General features: G+C 33.0%; 1 long non-coding RNA gene across 2 annotated transcripts; it reads right to left on the reverse strand.

The window, feature by feature from the left end:
- Positions 1 to 280: 280 nt before the first annotated feature.
- LOC129288620 (uncharacterized) lies at positions 281 to 8,902 on the reverse strand. Of its 2 annotated transcripts, XR_008588039.1 has the most exons (4): positions 8,595 to 8,902; positions 7,336 to 7,446; positions 2,204 to 2,553; positions 281 to 682 (listed from the first exon to the last, which is right to left on the reverse strand). It is a non-coding gene; the product is annotated as an uncharacterized LOC129288620 (long non-coding RNA). The 2 variants fall into 2 exon arrangements; XR_008588038.1 differs by lacking the exon at positions 281 to 682 and having other exon boundaries at positions 1,739 to 2,553.
- Positions 8,903 to 14,744: the final 5,842 nt, after the last annotated feature.

Here is a 14,744-nt window from a genome sequence, read left to right on the forward strand (position 1 = left end):
TCTTATCTAGTTACAAAAACTCCATTAAAACTAGGATTATAAATAAGATAAAAGAAACTTGGTTAAACATGATGTGGTGGGAGCAACCTTATTGATTGAAGTTTATCTACCTTAGTACCTAAATGCTTTAATAAAAAATGTTGCATTAATTAAACCATCCCACTACATAATATTGAATAGTATATGCTGACAGTAAATGAACCAATAGATTACTCCCTTTTTTAAAAAATTACAATTAACAAAACTCAAAGAAAACCAATCAAATCAAGCTTCCAAAGTTCTATGCCTTCAACAAATAAATTCATCTTTAACTCTAAAAATATTACATCCTCATCCCCACATTACTCATGGCAACAGAGAAAGGAGGAAGAAAAATTTCAATATTTCAACCCACAACACAAGTATTCAGCAACAAGGAAGTAAAGGATCAAAGTTTATTACCTTAGACCATCAACAACACAAACAAGAAGTAAATCACGGTGAAGAACAGAGGAGAGGAAAAATCTCGACCCACTTAAGCAGCTACACATACGAAGGAACACAGCCGATATAGGCGAGGAGATGAGAAAGTATCTTCAATGCTGACTCTAGCCGACGCTCCAGTGTTTACACGCCTAGTAGAGCATTGAAGAAGAAATAAAGATTCGATGCTTCCCACAGCTACACACACTCGATGACGGCACTTGAACAAGGAAGAAGAAGAGAGATGTCACAGGAATCAAAAAGACTAACAGATCAAACATTTTACACCCATGAGCCAACTCCCCCAACACAAAATAGAGGAACATGCTACATGACTCTAATAGAGGAGAAGAAAGAACAGTCGGTGATGGAGAGCAGAGGGAAGAGCAATGCGAACAAAGGAGAAAGATTAGAGAATCCAATGACTCAACCCATTGTGGCTAATAAAAGTGAATGGAGAGGAGAACGACGGACGAACTGATGACGATGGGAGGCAAACAGTGCAACAGGAAAGAGGAGAAGACTAGTGAAGAAAACTCACGAACCTTCTCCATTTGAGCTCTATGAAATTGATCGAATGGAAGAGAAGAGGAGAAGAAAATGAAATATAATGCTTATGACAAAAATTACAAAAAAATACCCCCATCAGATTTTATTATTATTATGTTTTTATACTAATAGGCGAGGGCACATTTAGTAATTTTCCCATCTGAAAATAAAACTAACATATTTCATTTAAATAAGATTTAAACTCTAAATTTCCATATAAGTAATCAGTATAAGTTCAACTAGCCCTTTATATTCTCATTTGTCATAAAATTAAAATAATTAAATTAAATACTAATTGGGAGAGAATTCATTTAATTTAAAATTTAAAATCATTACACTCTTACTAAACCAACATTCCTTGGTAAAATTTTTTCAAAATTAATACAAATACAATTAAAACACATTATTATATATTTCAATTTTTTTTTACTTAAAATTCTTGAGTTATTATAAAAACAATAACTGAAAGCTTATTTTCAATGTTAGTGTAGTTGGTTTGAGATGCATTTGAAGTTTTGGAAGCATAAGATATGACATGCAATTTCTCATCAACTCTATGAAAGCACGACACCAAGAGCATAGTTGGAAGCATCACATAATAATTCAAAAGGAAAATCTCAATTTGGTGGTTGAATGATTGGTGCAATGGTCAATATCTTCTTTAACTCATCAAATCCCTACTTACAAGCTTTATTAAATTTGAACTCTACATCTTTATGCAACAATCTTGAGAGTGGCAAGGCTATCTTGCTAAAATCATATATAAACCTCTCTAATAGAAGTGAGATAAGGCAAAAAAGTAATCACTGTTACAAAATATGCTTTAGGAGCGCCTATTTCAAAGCGCTCTTGTAGATTGTAAAAAAAATAAAGAAAAAAAATTAAAATGACATTTGAAAATGCTTATTTTAAAAGTGCTCTAATAAGTTTTAAAAGTTTTAAAAAGAAAAACTAGAGAACCCTATTGGAGCGCTTATTATGGAAGCCCTCCTATAGGTTTAAAAAATTTAAAAAAATAAAAAAAAAAATAAAAGGACCTAATGTAGCTCTTATTATGTAAGCATTCCCATAGGTTTAAATTAAAAACTTTTAAAAAAGGACCCTATAAGAGCGCTTATTATTTAAGCGCTCTTATAAGTTTAGAATTTAAAAATAAAATAAAATAAATAAAGGTGAGTACTCTTATAGTCACCTTTATGAGCGCTTGTTTTATTAGTAGTGGACATTCGCAGGAGGGCAGATATTTTCTAATGTTCTTTTCTCTCAAAACCCTTCCAACTTTGGTCCTCTCCCTTCCCGCCATTGACACTACCTAGAGTCCATCGTCATGTCGCTCCGAGAAGCCTGTCACAGGTGATCACTATATGTTACCGTGCCAATAGCTGTTGCAAATTATAGAGCGCGTCGCCAAAATTTGCTGCTATTTGAAGATGCAGATTGGGTTGTTGTGTCGCCAGTCAATTTCTAAGGACCATCCATCTCGCCATCACAGGAATCTGCATCCTTTCCCGTTGTAGATCTACAGCTGTGCATCAACAGAATCTACAATAATGAAAGGGGAATATGAACTTGACCAATTTTCTAAATCAATTAGGTGATCGACAAGTTCCTATGTTCACTGCAGCAATTAAAGCCTACCAAAAGTTCACTGCAATAGCCAGTTTTTAGCTTTGCGATACTGGATTATGCTTTAAGGATTTGCTCTAAGTTTTTTTTATTCCTTCCAAGATTCATGCTCACATCTCCACAAAATACTTTTTCTTTTTCTTTCTTTATTTTGTTTCTTGGTCCTCAAGGAAAAGTATTTACTCTACAAAACTTCTACAGGTGAATGTCGACCCATGTGGCTATAGGAGATCTAAAGGAGATAATGTGGGAAGTTATCCAGAATTTGCATGTTGATTTACTTGTGATAGGTTATCATGCATTTGGCCACATTAAGAGGTAGTTTTAAATAGTGCTAAGAAATTTATAATAGTTGAAAAGTGATAATAAAAATCTATTATCAATTATTTTTTCCCTTTATGTAATGTTATCCTAGATAAAATGCACTCTATTTTTATTGATTGTTTCTGGTAGGTAATACAAAGTTTTAAAGTCCACTAAAGTTGAAGGGGGGGCTTGCAAGCATCATGGATTATTGTTCTATTTCCTCATTCTAATTTTTTCCCTCATTAATAGTAAAAATAAACATGTTTAGCTTTGGTAAGATTGTTGTTTTATTTTGCTTGCAGTTGCTTTCATTTAGAACTTTTTAAATTCTAAGTGTCATGTGAAAGTCATGTCAAACTATAAGTTTTAACATGAAAGAGAATAATGGATGATTAGGTTTGTATGGCTATGGAAGAATGCGAAAGAAATTCTTATAACGTAGAAGTTCCATGTTGAACATTTATATGACTCCTTATGGTAACTCTTCAGCTTACCCATTTTGGATTAGATGAACACAATCAAATCTGATCCCATGATGGATTCCTCAAACATCAACCTCACTGATAAAAAATCCAACCAGGAAAAATTCCAACCAGGAAAAAATCCAACATGGTGATGACAAAATGCGCACCTAAACCGAAATGCAACTGTAGAGAAAAGATTTTGGATTTGTATGTGATGATGCAGATAAAAAAGACATGGAGAGAAGGAAATGATGGTTAAAAAAGGGAATACAAAGAACACATTGTGAGTCCATGAGGGAGATGAGGGAGAATCGGAGGTCCTTTGGAAGGGAATGATGAAGCTCAATCAGTAGCTAGGAGTGAAGATGTAGAGATGGTGCGACATGATGAAGAACAAGCTTGATTGAGGATGGGCATAGAGGAAGAGATGGTCAGAGGATGATGATATGTCGCTAAGGATGGAAAGTTCTAGAAAGTGAGAGTAAAGACTAGAGCATATTCATCGTTTAAAAAAACTTGACAACTAAACAATGGATCCCACATCAGAAAGTGCATTTAGGTAAAAACACTATAGGAGACCCACGTTAGAAAGGGTTATTAAGGGAAAAACACTATAGGTGAATAGTATGAACAGTAAAAATCGACAGGCTTTATAATATGTAAGACAAAAATGGAAGAAATATAGTTTATCAACTCTTCTTTTCACCTTTATTTTCTAATAATTTTACCGCCTCAACAAAACCCAACAAGATAATTGTATCATTAAAATAGTATAAGAATAACATGCCTTTCAAAATTTACCTCTATTTAAAAATATGAATTTTAAGAAGAAAAATTATTGAAAATTGGAATTGCAGGTAATTCCAAATCACTTTCTTTATCTCATCATCAATAGAAACACAAACCATATCTCAATACACTACAAACTTATCATCATTAAAATTGAAATGTGTAGTCCAACTCTTCTCAGACTCCCATAAGATATTTATTTTCTAGTTGTACCATTTTTAGTTCCCTCTAGAAATCATTACTAATGACCATCGAATGTACACTAACTAAAACCTTCAATGGCACATCCCACTAAGAATCCAAGAATGATTCCATCAAACTATACGCTTGTACTATCAAATAAACCACGTGCAGTGTTTTTTCTACTCAATGCATCAACAAACGCGTTAGCTTCACCTAGATAATATTTAATTTTAAAGTTGTAATATTTAAGAAATTTCATCCATCCTCTATGCCTCACATTTGGCTCTTTTATATCTACTAGATACTTTAGACTTTAGTGATCACTGAATACCACACCATATAGATAATGTCACAAAAACTTCAAAGTGAAAACCACTATTGCAAGTTCCAAATCATGATTTGGATAGTTTTTCTACTTAATGCATTAGCAACGATGTTAGCTTTACCTAGATTATAGTTAAGTTTAAAGTTGTAATCTTTAAGAAATTCCATCCATCTTCTATTGCCTCATATTTAGCTCTTTTTGAACTACTAAATACTTTAGACTTTTATAATCACTTAATACGTTGAAAACCACACCATACAAATCATGTCACAAAAACTTCAAACTATAACCACTATTGCAAGTTCCAAATCATGGGTTGGATAGTTTTTTTACTTAATGCATCAGCAATCACATTAACTTTACCATGATGACATCTAAGTTCAAAGTTGTAATCTTTGAGAAATTTCATTCATCTTCTATGCCTCATATTTAACTCTTTTTTATCTACCAGACACTTAAGACTTTTGTTATTCTTAAATACTTTGACTACCGCCATACAAATAATGTTGCAAAATCTTCAAAGCCGTACTTTTGCAAGTTCCAAATCATGGTTTGGATAGTATTTTTCATGTGGTCTCAATTGTTTCGATGCATAAGCCATTACTCGCTCATCTTGCATTAATACAAACCCTAGAATTTTTAAAGATGTATCAGTGTATATCTTAAATGACAATCGTGAATTAAGAATGATCAATATAGGCACTACAATTAATTTTTCTTTTAACTTTTGTAATGTAGCCTTACATTTATCATCTCAAATAAACAACTGATGCTTCCTTGTCAAGTTGGTCAATAAAGAAGTAATTTGAGAAAACCCTTAGATAAACTATTTGTAATATCTAGCTAATATCTTTGTAATCAAACTAGGCTATTCCTACTTCAACACTACATCTATTTTATGTGGGTCAACTAAAATTCCATCAATAGAAACCACATGCCCCAAAAATCTAACCTCTCTTAGCCAAAAATTTGCACTTGCTAATCTTGGCATATAACTTGCTATCTTTCAAGATATGTAACACAATTTTAAGATGCTTAGCGTGCTACGCTCACTACTACAAAATCTATTTTTTGAAGTACTTATTTTTAACTTATAAGAGTGCTTTTGAAGTGCTCCCGTAGTTAGCACTCCAAAACATACAGGAGCACTTCCAAAACGCTCCTATAGGGGTAGCCAATGGGAGCGCTTTTTGCTTTTTCAAAAAGCGCTCCCATTGGCATCCCTTAGAAAAGCCTACGGGAGCGATTTCTAAAGAAGTGCTCTTGTAGGTGGACTTATAGGAGTGCTTTTCAATATAAGCGCTCCCATAAATCCGCCTACCTGAGCACTTTTAGATTGAAGCGCTCTCGTAGGCTCAATTTTTTTTTTAAACGATCATTTTTGTTGTACAGCACTAACAAATTTATAAATTAATGTACAATATTTTAAATTTAAACACCATACAACTAATAAAAAATGTACTTTCTTTTAAAATTTAATAAAATACAATATTTTTTAGTTCGGTAGCTACAATCTCAATCAACTACTCTAATCACAAAATTAGTGCAAAGATTTATATTCTAATCTTCCAAATATTGGATTGTAAGAGCAAAAATAATATCTAAAACAAAAAAAAAACTGTCTTCTACAATAATGCCAACCTAAAAAAAAAACACAAAACAAAAGTTTAGATAACATAAATAATATAACAAAAATATATGGATAGATACTAATCATACAATACACTTTAATATTTCAACACAAATAACTACACACATTGTTTCTTGCTACAGCTATTTAATATTTGACATTATCAGAGAAAATTCAAACCATGTCCGGCAAGAGATAGTTACCTATTTTTTGATTAGATAAGATAAAAAAAAATAATTTTTTCATGCTATAGAATCCCCTCCTCTGACTTCTTATATCTTCCTCGACTCTTTCAATAGAGTATTATCATTCAGGCTCTAAAATTAATAAAAATATAAATATTGTATTAAATAAATCCTATAATAAGTTTAGATAAGTGCATGATCTGGTTTATTTCGCAAAAGTTTAATTCCATAATGTTGCCATAAAAGGAGAACAAGTTGAAGAGTTTATCCTCGTCTATTCTCTGAAATAAGTAGCTTTCAAGTTAAATTCATGTTTAAAAAAAACCAAGCAAGAGCACAAAAAATCAAGTAGTTCTTACATTAGGATTAAGATTTGAGACCAGAATTGTATACCTTTCATTTGTCCCAGTTATTCCAGAAGGAAAACCATTCCCGAATGCAACGGCAATGGCTGTAGCATTGGCCATCTAGATCATTATGTCAAATCATTTGTATGCATTTCTAAACAAAAGTTGATGAAACAAACATAGATCATTTGTATGCATTTCTGAAGCCAACATTCCCTATTTTTTCATTACATCAAATCATTCATCACACAATGGAAGAAAATCTTGTGATACTCAAGAAGCAAGAAGTTTGAACAGTATCCTCCCTCCCTAACCAACCTAATGTCCTATCTGACAGGAAATGACATGCCACAAGAATAGAAATTATCAGCAGCAAGATATTCTCGCTTCTGACGAGTCAAACTGCTAAAATGTTCTCTGCTGAGGTCAAATTATACCAAGGATAATAGGCAATAGCCAAAGTGATTACCTGTTGCATGATTACTTCCTTTTCCTCCTTCTCTTTAGCCTTCACTTCATTTTGCACTTCAATTTTGTCCTTCACCAATTCATCAACTTTACCAGTGTATTCACGTATGAACTATGAGAAGAAAGAAAATATAGTCAAAATAGATACTGCAAGCATTTCAATGCATGAAAGGCAGAAAAAAATACATAGGAGTTATCCTATATAAAACCACAAGTGAAATGCAAGAAATAAACCATATAATTTGCATTATGCATAAGCCAAGCATCACCCCCTTACATAAAAGCTACTTATTAGTCCATTTTTCAATTCACCAACATGTATCAGGCGCTAGAAAAACCAATGTGATAATTCATAGAAAAAGTAGTTCAAAGCTACTGTTTAAAATTGCTTATATGAGAGATGCCAGTCTTTATAGACACTCAAGTTCACTCCCCATAAACAAGGGTTTTATCCAATAGGAAGCATAAATTTTGGGACACTAAATAAGCGAAGGGGCCAGAGCATACCATCCTGTATCAGTAAGTTACTTGAGGCCTAATATTACAACTTAAAATAAGATAAAATTCATAAGTTCTCTGATACAAGGAAACAGTTAGCAGAGAAAATACAAACCTGTAATGAAAAAATATTAATGTCCAACTAACAGCAACCATCATGAATATTATGCCCCTAGTTATTTCCAAAAGTAAAACCATCATTTCATAAACAACTTCAGAATCAACATGCTTAGAGCTACAAGCCCAAATTTAATGTAAGGAACCCGAAGTGTGCTTGGAGCTACCACAACACTCTAACGTGATTGATAGTGAACCAGAGCCCGAAAGCCTACAAAGTTTGCAAGTATAGGATAACACAATCGGAACAAGCATAGTGCACAGGACATTCATGTATGAGCCAAATGCAATTAAGCCAAAGTCTATAATGCTCTACCCATTAAAAAAAAGGAAAAAAAAAAAACTCTGCATCCTCAATTAAAATCTCAAGATACGCATAGTTAGTATAAAGTGTATAATCCCCTACAAGTTTAAACATGAAAGATAATAATTTCATTTGGTCCAAGAATCTCATTATATTGCTTTTCCCATTTTCTTTCAAATATCAATGATTTGCATATATTAAAATGAATTAGTCAATGGATAAAATATATTGATGCTCGACCTAGTTGAAACCCACAAGCATAAAAGGTTAAAAATGAAAAGAAAGAAGGAAAGTGAGAAATTAGAGAGAATCTGACTAGCTAATTTCTAAAATGTCACAACCTTTTCAGATAGAAGGTTTCTTTATCTAGAGTTCATATCCAGGGAGCAATGGAGCAGGGAAGAAGCACCGTCGGCGACAAAATGGCGAGAGGAAGTGTGGAAGACGTGTGAGGTTCAGATCTGAATCGCGACCCTTCTGCGTTCAAAAACGGAGAACATGGAGTGATTATCGACGATGGCGGAATGTGCGCTGTGCTCGGACAAGGACCTTCAAAAACAGCGTAGGTCATGAGGGGTAGACAATATGTCGACTTCTGGGAGAGAGAAAGGAGGTGAAGGGCCGATGAATATTTTCTTGCGGGAGTTCTGTTGAATGAATGGGCACTGAGGAAGTGGGGCTTTTAATTAATATAATATTTTTTTACTTTTAGAGCGCCCTATTTTAAAGCCCTCCTAAAGATTAGATGTTTAGGAGCTCATTAAAAAAGCATTCCTAAAGATCTTTAATGTTCTATTCTTGTGTGTTGAAGCCCTAATTTTTAGAGTGCTCCAAAAAATTTAAATTTTTTATATTTTAGAGCACTTGTTAATAGAGTACTTTTAAAAATTTAATATATTGGAGTGTTTTTTTTAAAGCACTCTTATAAGTTTTACATTTTATTTAATAGTACTTTTTTTTTAAGTGCTTCGAAAAATATACTTTAAAAGGTAATTCTTGTAATAGTGACTTCATTCTCAGAATAATTCAAAATGCAGTCAATAAAGATTACAACAAACTAATCTAGATAAAGCTTGAAAATACAATTCATATAAACCATAGGTGCATTTGTTAATCCAAATAACATCTATAACCATCTAATGTGAATTTTGGATTGAATAAATTTTAAAAAATTATAAATTCAAAATACATATTGGACAATTTTCTAAATAATTATCCAATATAGTGAGACATATTTGATAATTATCAACAAAACAATCTAATATTCTGCTTCACATCTTCTTATTGGATAGTTAAGCATATAACCATCTAATAAGACTCGTCATATATGAGTAAATTTGTAAAAGTGATCCCAACTGACCACTTTACTCATTTCCTTCATCATCGACCACTTTAAAACCTCTATTACCTACAAACAACTCCTATTAGCTTATCTAACATCAATTGATTACTCTAAACATCTCAAATTGCCACTTTTCATTTAGGGTTCATTCAAATTGGAAGACCCACTCATATAACTTTAGATAAATACTAACCTTAGATTTAGAAAGTTAAAACAACTTTCATTAGTTCCAATGAGACCAATGGGTTCAATTATAGCCCACTTATAATCGAAAACATCATCACTTTCAACAAATCCCGACCTCAAAATTGCATAGAGAGGGAGGAAGATGAGTTGCCTAGATGATTTTGAGCTCAAACAAGCCTCCTAGTGTCACAACTCCATTGCCCTAACAAAGTTCTATGTGTGCTCTCCATTCTCTCCCTCTCCTCTTCTGTTTTGAGCTCTCATGCGATCTAATTAAATCAAATTTTATGCAATCTACTGTGGTGTATTGCTTATCTCGTGGTGTATGGTACAGAAACCCAATCTACATTTTTCTCTTCCTATTAGGCCCAAAGCAGCCCAATATACTCCTTAGCCTAATTCTAAGGTTTTTCAAGAATACAATAGGCCCATTATGTTGGAAATTATGCCATAGGGCCAATTATTGTACTATGTACATTGTTATTTAATGAACTTCTTTTTTGTTATCATATCAATTGCATGTTCAATATGATAACTGTATCATTAGACAAATTATAGTGATTATCTAATTATAGTGATTATCCTTAAAACTCTTCAATTTGATCGAGAAGGTGAATATTTAAGCTAAGAATTCATTGATCATCTTCGGAGTTGTGGGATAGTCTCACAACTAACTGCTCTTGCAACACCACAATGGAATGGTTTTTTTGAGTGGAGAAATCAGACACTATTAGATATGGTTCAATCCATGATGAGTTAAGTAGATCTTCCACCATCCTTTTAGGACCATGCATTAGAAACGGCTACATTCATACTAAACCGTGTTCCATCTAAGGAAATTGAGAAGACACCATATGAGATATGGATTAGGAAGAAACCTAATTTATCTTTTCTCAAGATTTAGGTAAGTGAGGTTTATGTTAAGAAACAGGCCTCAGACAAGTTAGTACCCAAATCTACAAAATACCTTTTTGTGGGGTATCCTAAAAAAATAAAGGGATACTATGTCTACAATCCCACCAATAACAAAGTGTTTGCAATTTGAAGTGGTATCTTTTTAGAAAGAGAATTTATCTCTAATAGAACTAGTAGGAGTAAGACATCTTGAAAAATTCAAGAACCATAAAATAGCACAGAGTTAGAGATAGAAAATCAAGAAGACTCACAAGAAGTAAATGACCCTACTTAAATAACACAAGGCCCACGAAGGTCTGATAGGACATGATATCATCCTTAAAGATATGGATTTTTGATTAATGAATGTCGTGATGTGTTGCTCATTGAACACAATGAACCAACCACCTACCAAAAAGCCATAGGGGACCAAATTTTAAGAAATGGCTAAATGCCATGAAGTCTGAAATGCAATCTATGTATGATAATAAGGTATAAACCTTAGTAGATCCACTTGAAGGTATAAAAATCATCAGGTGCAAGTGAATTTTTAAGGAGAAAATTGACATAGATGGCAAAGTAAATGTCTTTAAGGCGCGATTAGTTGCAAAAGGATTCACTCAGACTTATGGTGTAGATTATGATGAAACTTTTTCACTAGTCACAATGGCCAAATCAATTAGAATTCTCCTTGTCATTACAGTATATTATGACTATGAAATATGGCAGATGGTTGTTAAAACAGCATTCCTTAATGGATGTATACTTAAGGAAGTGTACATGATACAACCTGAAGGCTTTATGCATCCAGAAGACTCTAAAAAGGTGTACAAGCTTCAAAGATCTATTATAGATTGAAGCAAGCATCTTAGAGCTGGAATCAATGTTTTGATGAAGTAATCAAAGAATTTAGATTCATTCAAAACATTGATGAACCTTGTGTTTACAAAAAGATTAATGGCAACATAGTTATATTTCTAGTGCTATATGTAGATGACATCCTACTTATTGGGAATGACATTCCTACCTTGCAGAATGTCAAGTCTTAATTAGGAAAATCTTTCTCTATGAAGGACTTAGGTGAAGCCACTTACATCCTTGGGATTAAGATCTATAGAGACAGATCTAAAAAGCTGATAGGCCTAAGTCAAAGCACATACATAGATAAGATATTGCATAGGTTCAGTATACAAGATTCAAAGAAAGGTTTCATCCCCATGTTTCATGGCATTCATCTCAGCAAAGACTAGTGTCCTAGTACACAAAATCAACGAGATTGCATGAGTAAGGTTCCATATGCCTTGATAATTGAATCTATCATGTATGCTATACTGTTCACTCAATCAAATGTTTCATTTGCCTTGAGTATGACCAGCAAATACCAAGCAAATCTAGGAGAGGATCATTAGACTACTGTTAAGAATATTCTAAAGTACTTAAGAAGGACTAAGGATTTATCTTTAGTATATGGCGGATTGGATCACGAGCTAGTTGTAATAGGTTACACAGATGCAAGCTTTCAAACTAACAAAGATGACCTTAAATCGCAATCAAGATATGTGTTCATCTTAAATGATGAGGCAGTAAGCTGGAAGAGCTCAAAGTAGAGCACAACAACTAATTCTGCAACAGAAGTTGAGTATATAGCAGTATCAAATGCAACTAAAGAAGCCGTTTGGATCAAGAAGTTCATTATTGAACTAGGAGTAGGGCCTAGGATCTCAAATCTAATAAACTTGTTATGTGACAATAGTGATGCAATTTGATAGGGATTGTCATTTTCCTTCAAAATTAAACTAAAGCTAACCCTAATGCAATATAGGGCCAACCCTAGGTCATCTCCCAAGGAATGATTTTAAATCTAATTTAAAATTTATCTAGTGAAATAAATCACCTAAAGTTTGAAGTTAATTAACTAATTGCTAACCTAATTATCTAGTGAATTAAGCTAGAAAACTAATCCTAATTATGAATGGAATGGACTTCCCTTTTAATGTAGGAACCCTAGGGTGTTGGTAATGGAAGAATCTTAGCCTCTAATTAATTATGGCAGCTCACTCAACTTCTCTTCCTTAGCTGAAAAATGTATTTACTTTAAGACAACTATCTCAAGCAACTTAGCTTCACTAATTCAATTCCCTAAGTGCTATTACAAGCCCTTTAGGTAACCTCACTAGCTTAGCTCAAGAATTAACTAAGTGTTTAGTTAAAATTTATTCTCAATTGCCACTAGCCAAAGCTATACCTTTTTAAAACTATGAAAACTCAAGCAAGTCATCAAGTATTCACCACACAATTACATGCTAGCCTAATACAAGACATTTACTAAATGAAATCACATATTACAATGCAAAATCACTAAGTGGTAGAAATTTCCAGCAACAAAAGGAAGTGAAATTCAAGTCAACAACCTTGTTTCAACACTAATAATTACAACTAACCATGAAACTAAAGTCAAATTGAACTATAATTAACCATAGTCATAGTATTCTAGTGAAATTGAAACAAGATGAAGAAACAATTGAGCTTAGCCAAATGAAGACTTCAAAACTCCTCTTCCATCAATTCCTCCCTAAGATTCCATGGAGAATTTAGCTAGAAAACATCAAAACCACTTACTCCTCCAAGAACTAGACATAGCCAAGTAGAGCTCCATGGAAATGGTAGAATCAAGCTTTAAATCTCCTTACAAGTAGTAGGAATAGGTTCATCCAAGGAAGAGGAATGAAATGGTGGTGGTTTTGTGGAGGTTTGATGGCTGAATGTGGAGTTATGGGTGCTGGAAAAATGAAGAAAGTAGAGAGAAGGTGGAGAAAATGAAGAACAAGATGAACCAGAGAGAGAAAATGTGGAAGATGAATGAGATGAGTATTGGATCTCATTTGAGGGGCAAAATGGCATGCTTATTCTGTTTTCCATCAGCTGAAGGCTTAATTAAAAAATAAGAAAAGAAATTAAAATGGAAATGGGAGCCTTATCACACTTGCAAGGTGGCAACCTCTTATTGGTTTATAGATGATTTCAATGTATGTGTAATTTCTCATGTGTCATCCACATCATTTAAACTGATTTAATATCCCAAAAATAGCATAAATCACATGCAAAATGCTCAGCCATTAACCTCAATGATTTTTGACTTCAATTGCCTAATTGATGCATAAGTCACATGCCACCTATGTCACATAAATCACATAATTCAATTAAATGGCCTGTGATATAATAAAATCTAATTAATGTTCAGAATTAAATTCATAACTAGAAGGGAGAATTTATTAAATTAACTAAGTTTCTAGCTGCACAAAATTATATAAAAATTTTCACGCAAAGGCAAACTGAAAACTAGGTCAAATTAAGACACTTAAGAAAGTGTTAACTTTTTTATTTAATTACTCTCAAACTAAAATAAATTTTAAAAATCTAATTTCACCACTCATCAACTGAATATAAAATTCACTTTGTCAATTTTTCTTGTACATTTTCTCAAAAGTCCATTTTTTGGACCAAAATGCCCCCAGTGCACTGAACCTAGAAACTTAGGCAAAATTTCAAATCTAATGCAATGTGTGCACTTAAAGGTGATAAATCATTAATAAAAGGGTCCTAATTGATAAATAAAAGTGGGTAACAAATGTGTTCTATCACAATTGCATAGAGCAAGGAGCCGAGGTCACACCAAAAGACTAAGCATATACTCAAGTGTTTCGACTTTATCAGAGAGATCAATGATAGAGGTGATATAAAAATATACAAAGTAGTAGGAGAAGACAATGTTGTTAATCCTCTTACAAAACCTCTTGCACAGGAAAAGCATGAGCGTCATGTTAGGACAATGGGAATTAGACAAATTAATAATTGTACCTAGTGCAAATGGGAGGATGTTGGAAATTGTGTCTTAAGGCCAATCATTGTACTATGTACATTGTTATTTAATGAACTTATTTTTTGTTATTATATCAATTGCATATTCAATATGATAACTGTATCATTGGACAAACTATAGTGATTGTCTTAAATGTCCTTAGTTGGTCATCTATGAGAGATCATAGATGAAATAAGACTAGTATGATTT

Source organism: Prosopis cineraria, unplaced genomic scaffold (genome assembly GCF_029017545.1).
Source record: "Prosopis cineraria cultivar Desert tree isolate PC_DT_omini unplaced genomic scaffold, ASM2901754v1 PC12, whole genome shotgun sequence".
Lineage (NCBI taxonomy): Eukaryota > Viridiplantae > Streptophyta > Magnoliopsida > Fabales > Fabaceae > Prosopis > Prosopis cineraria.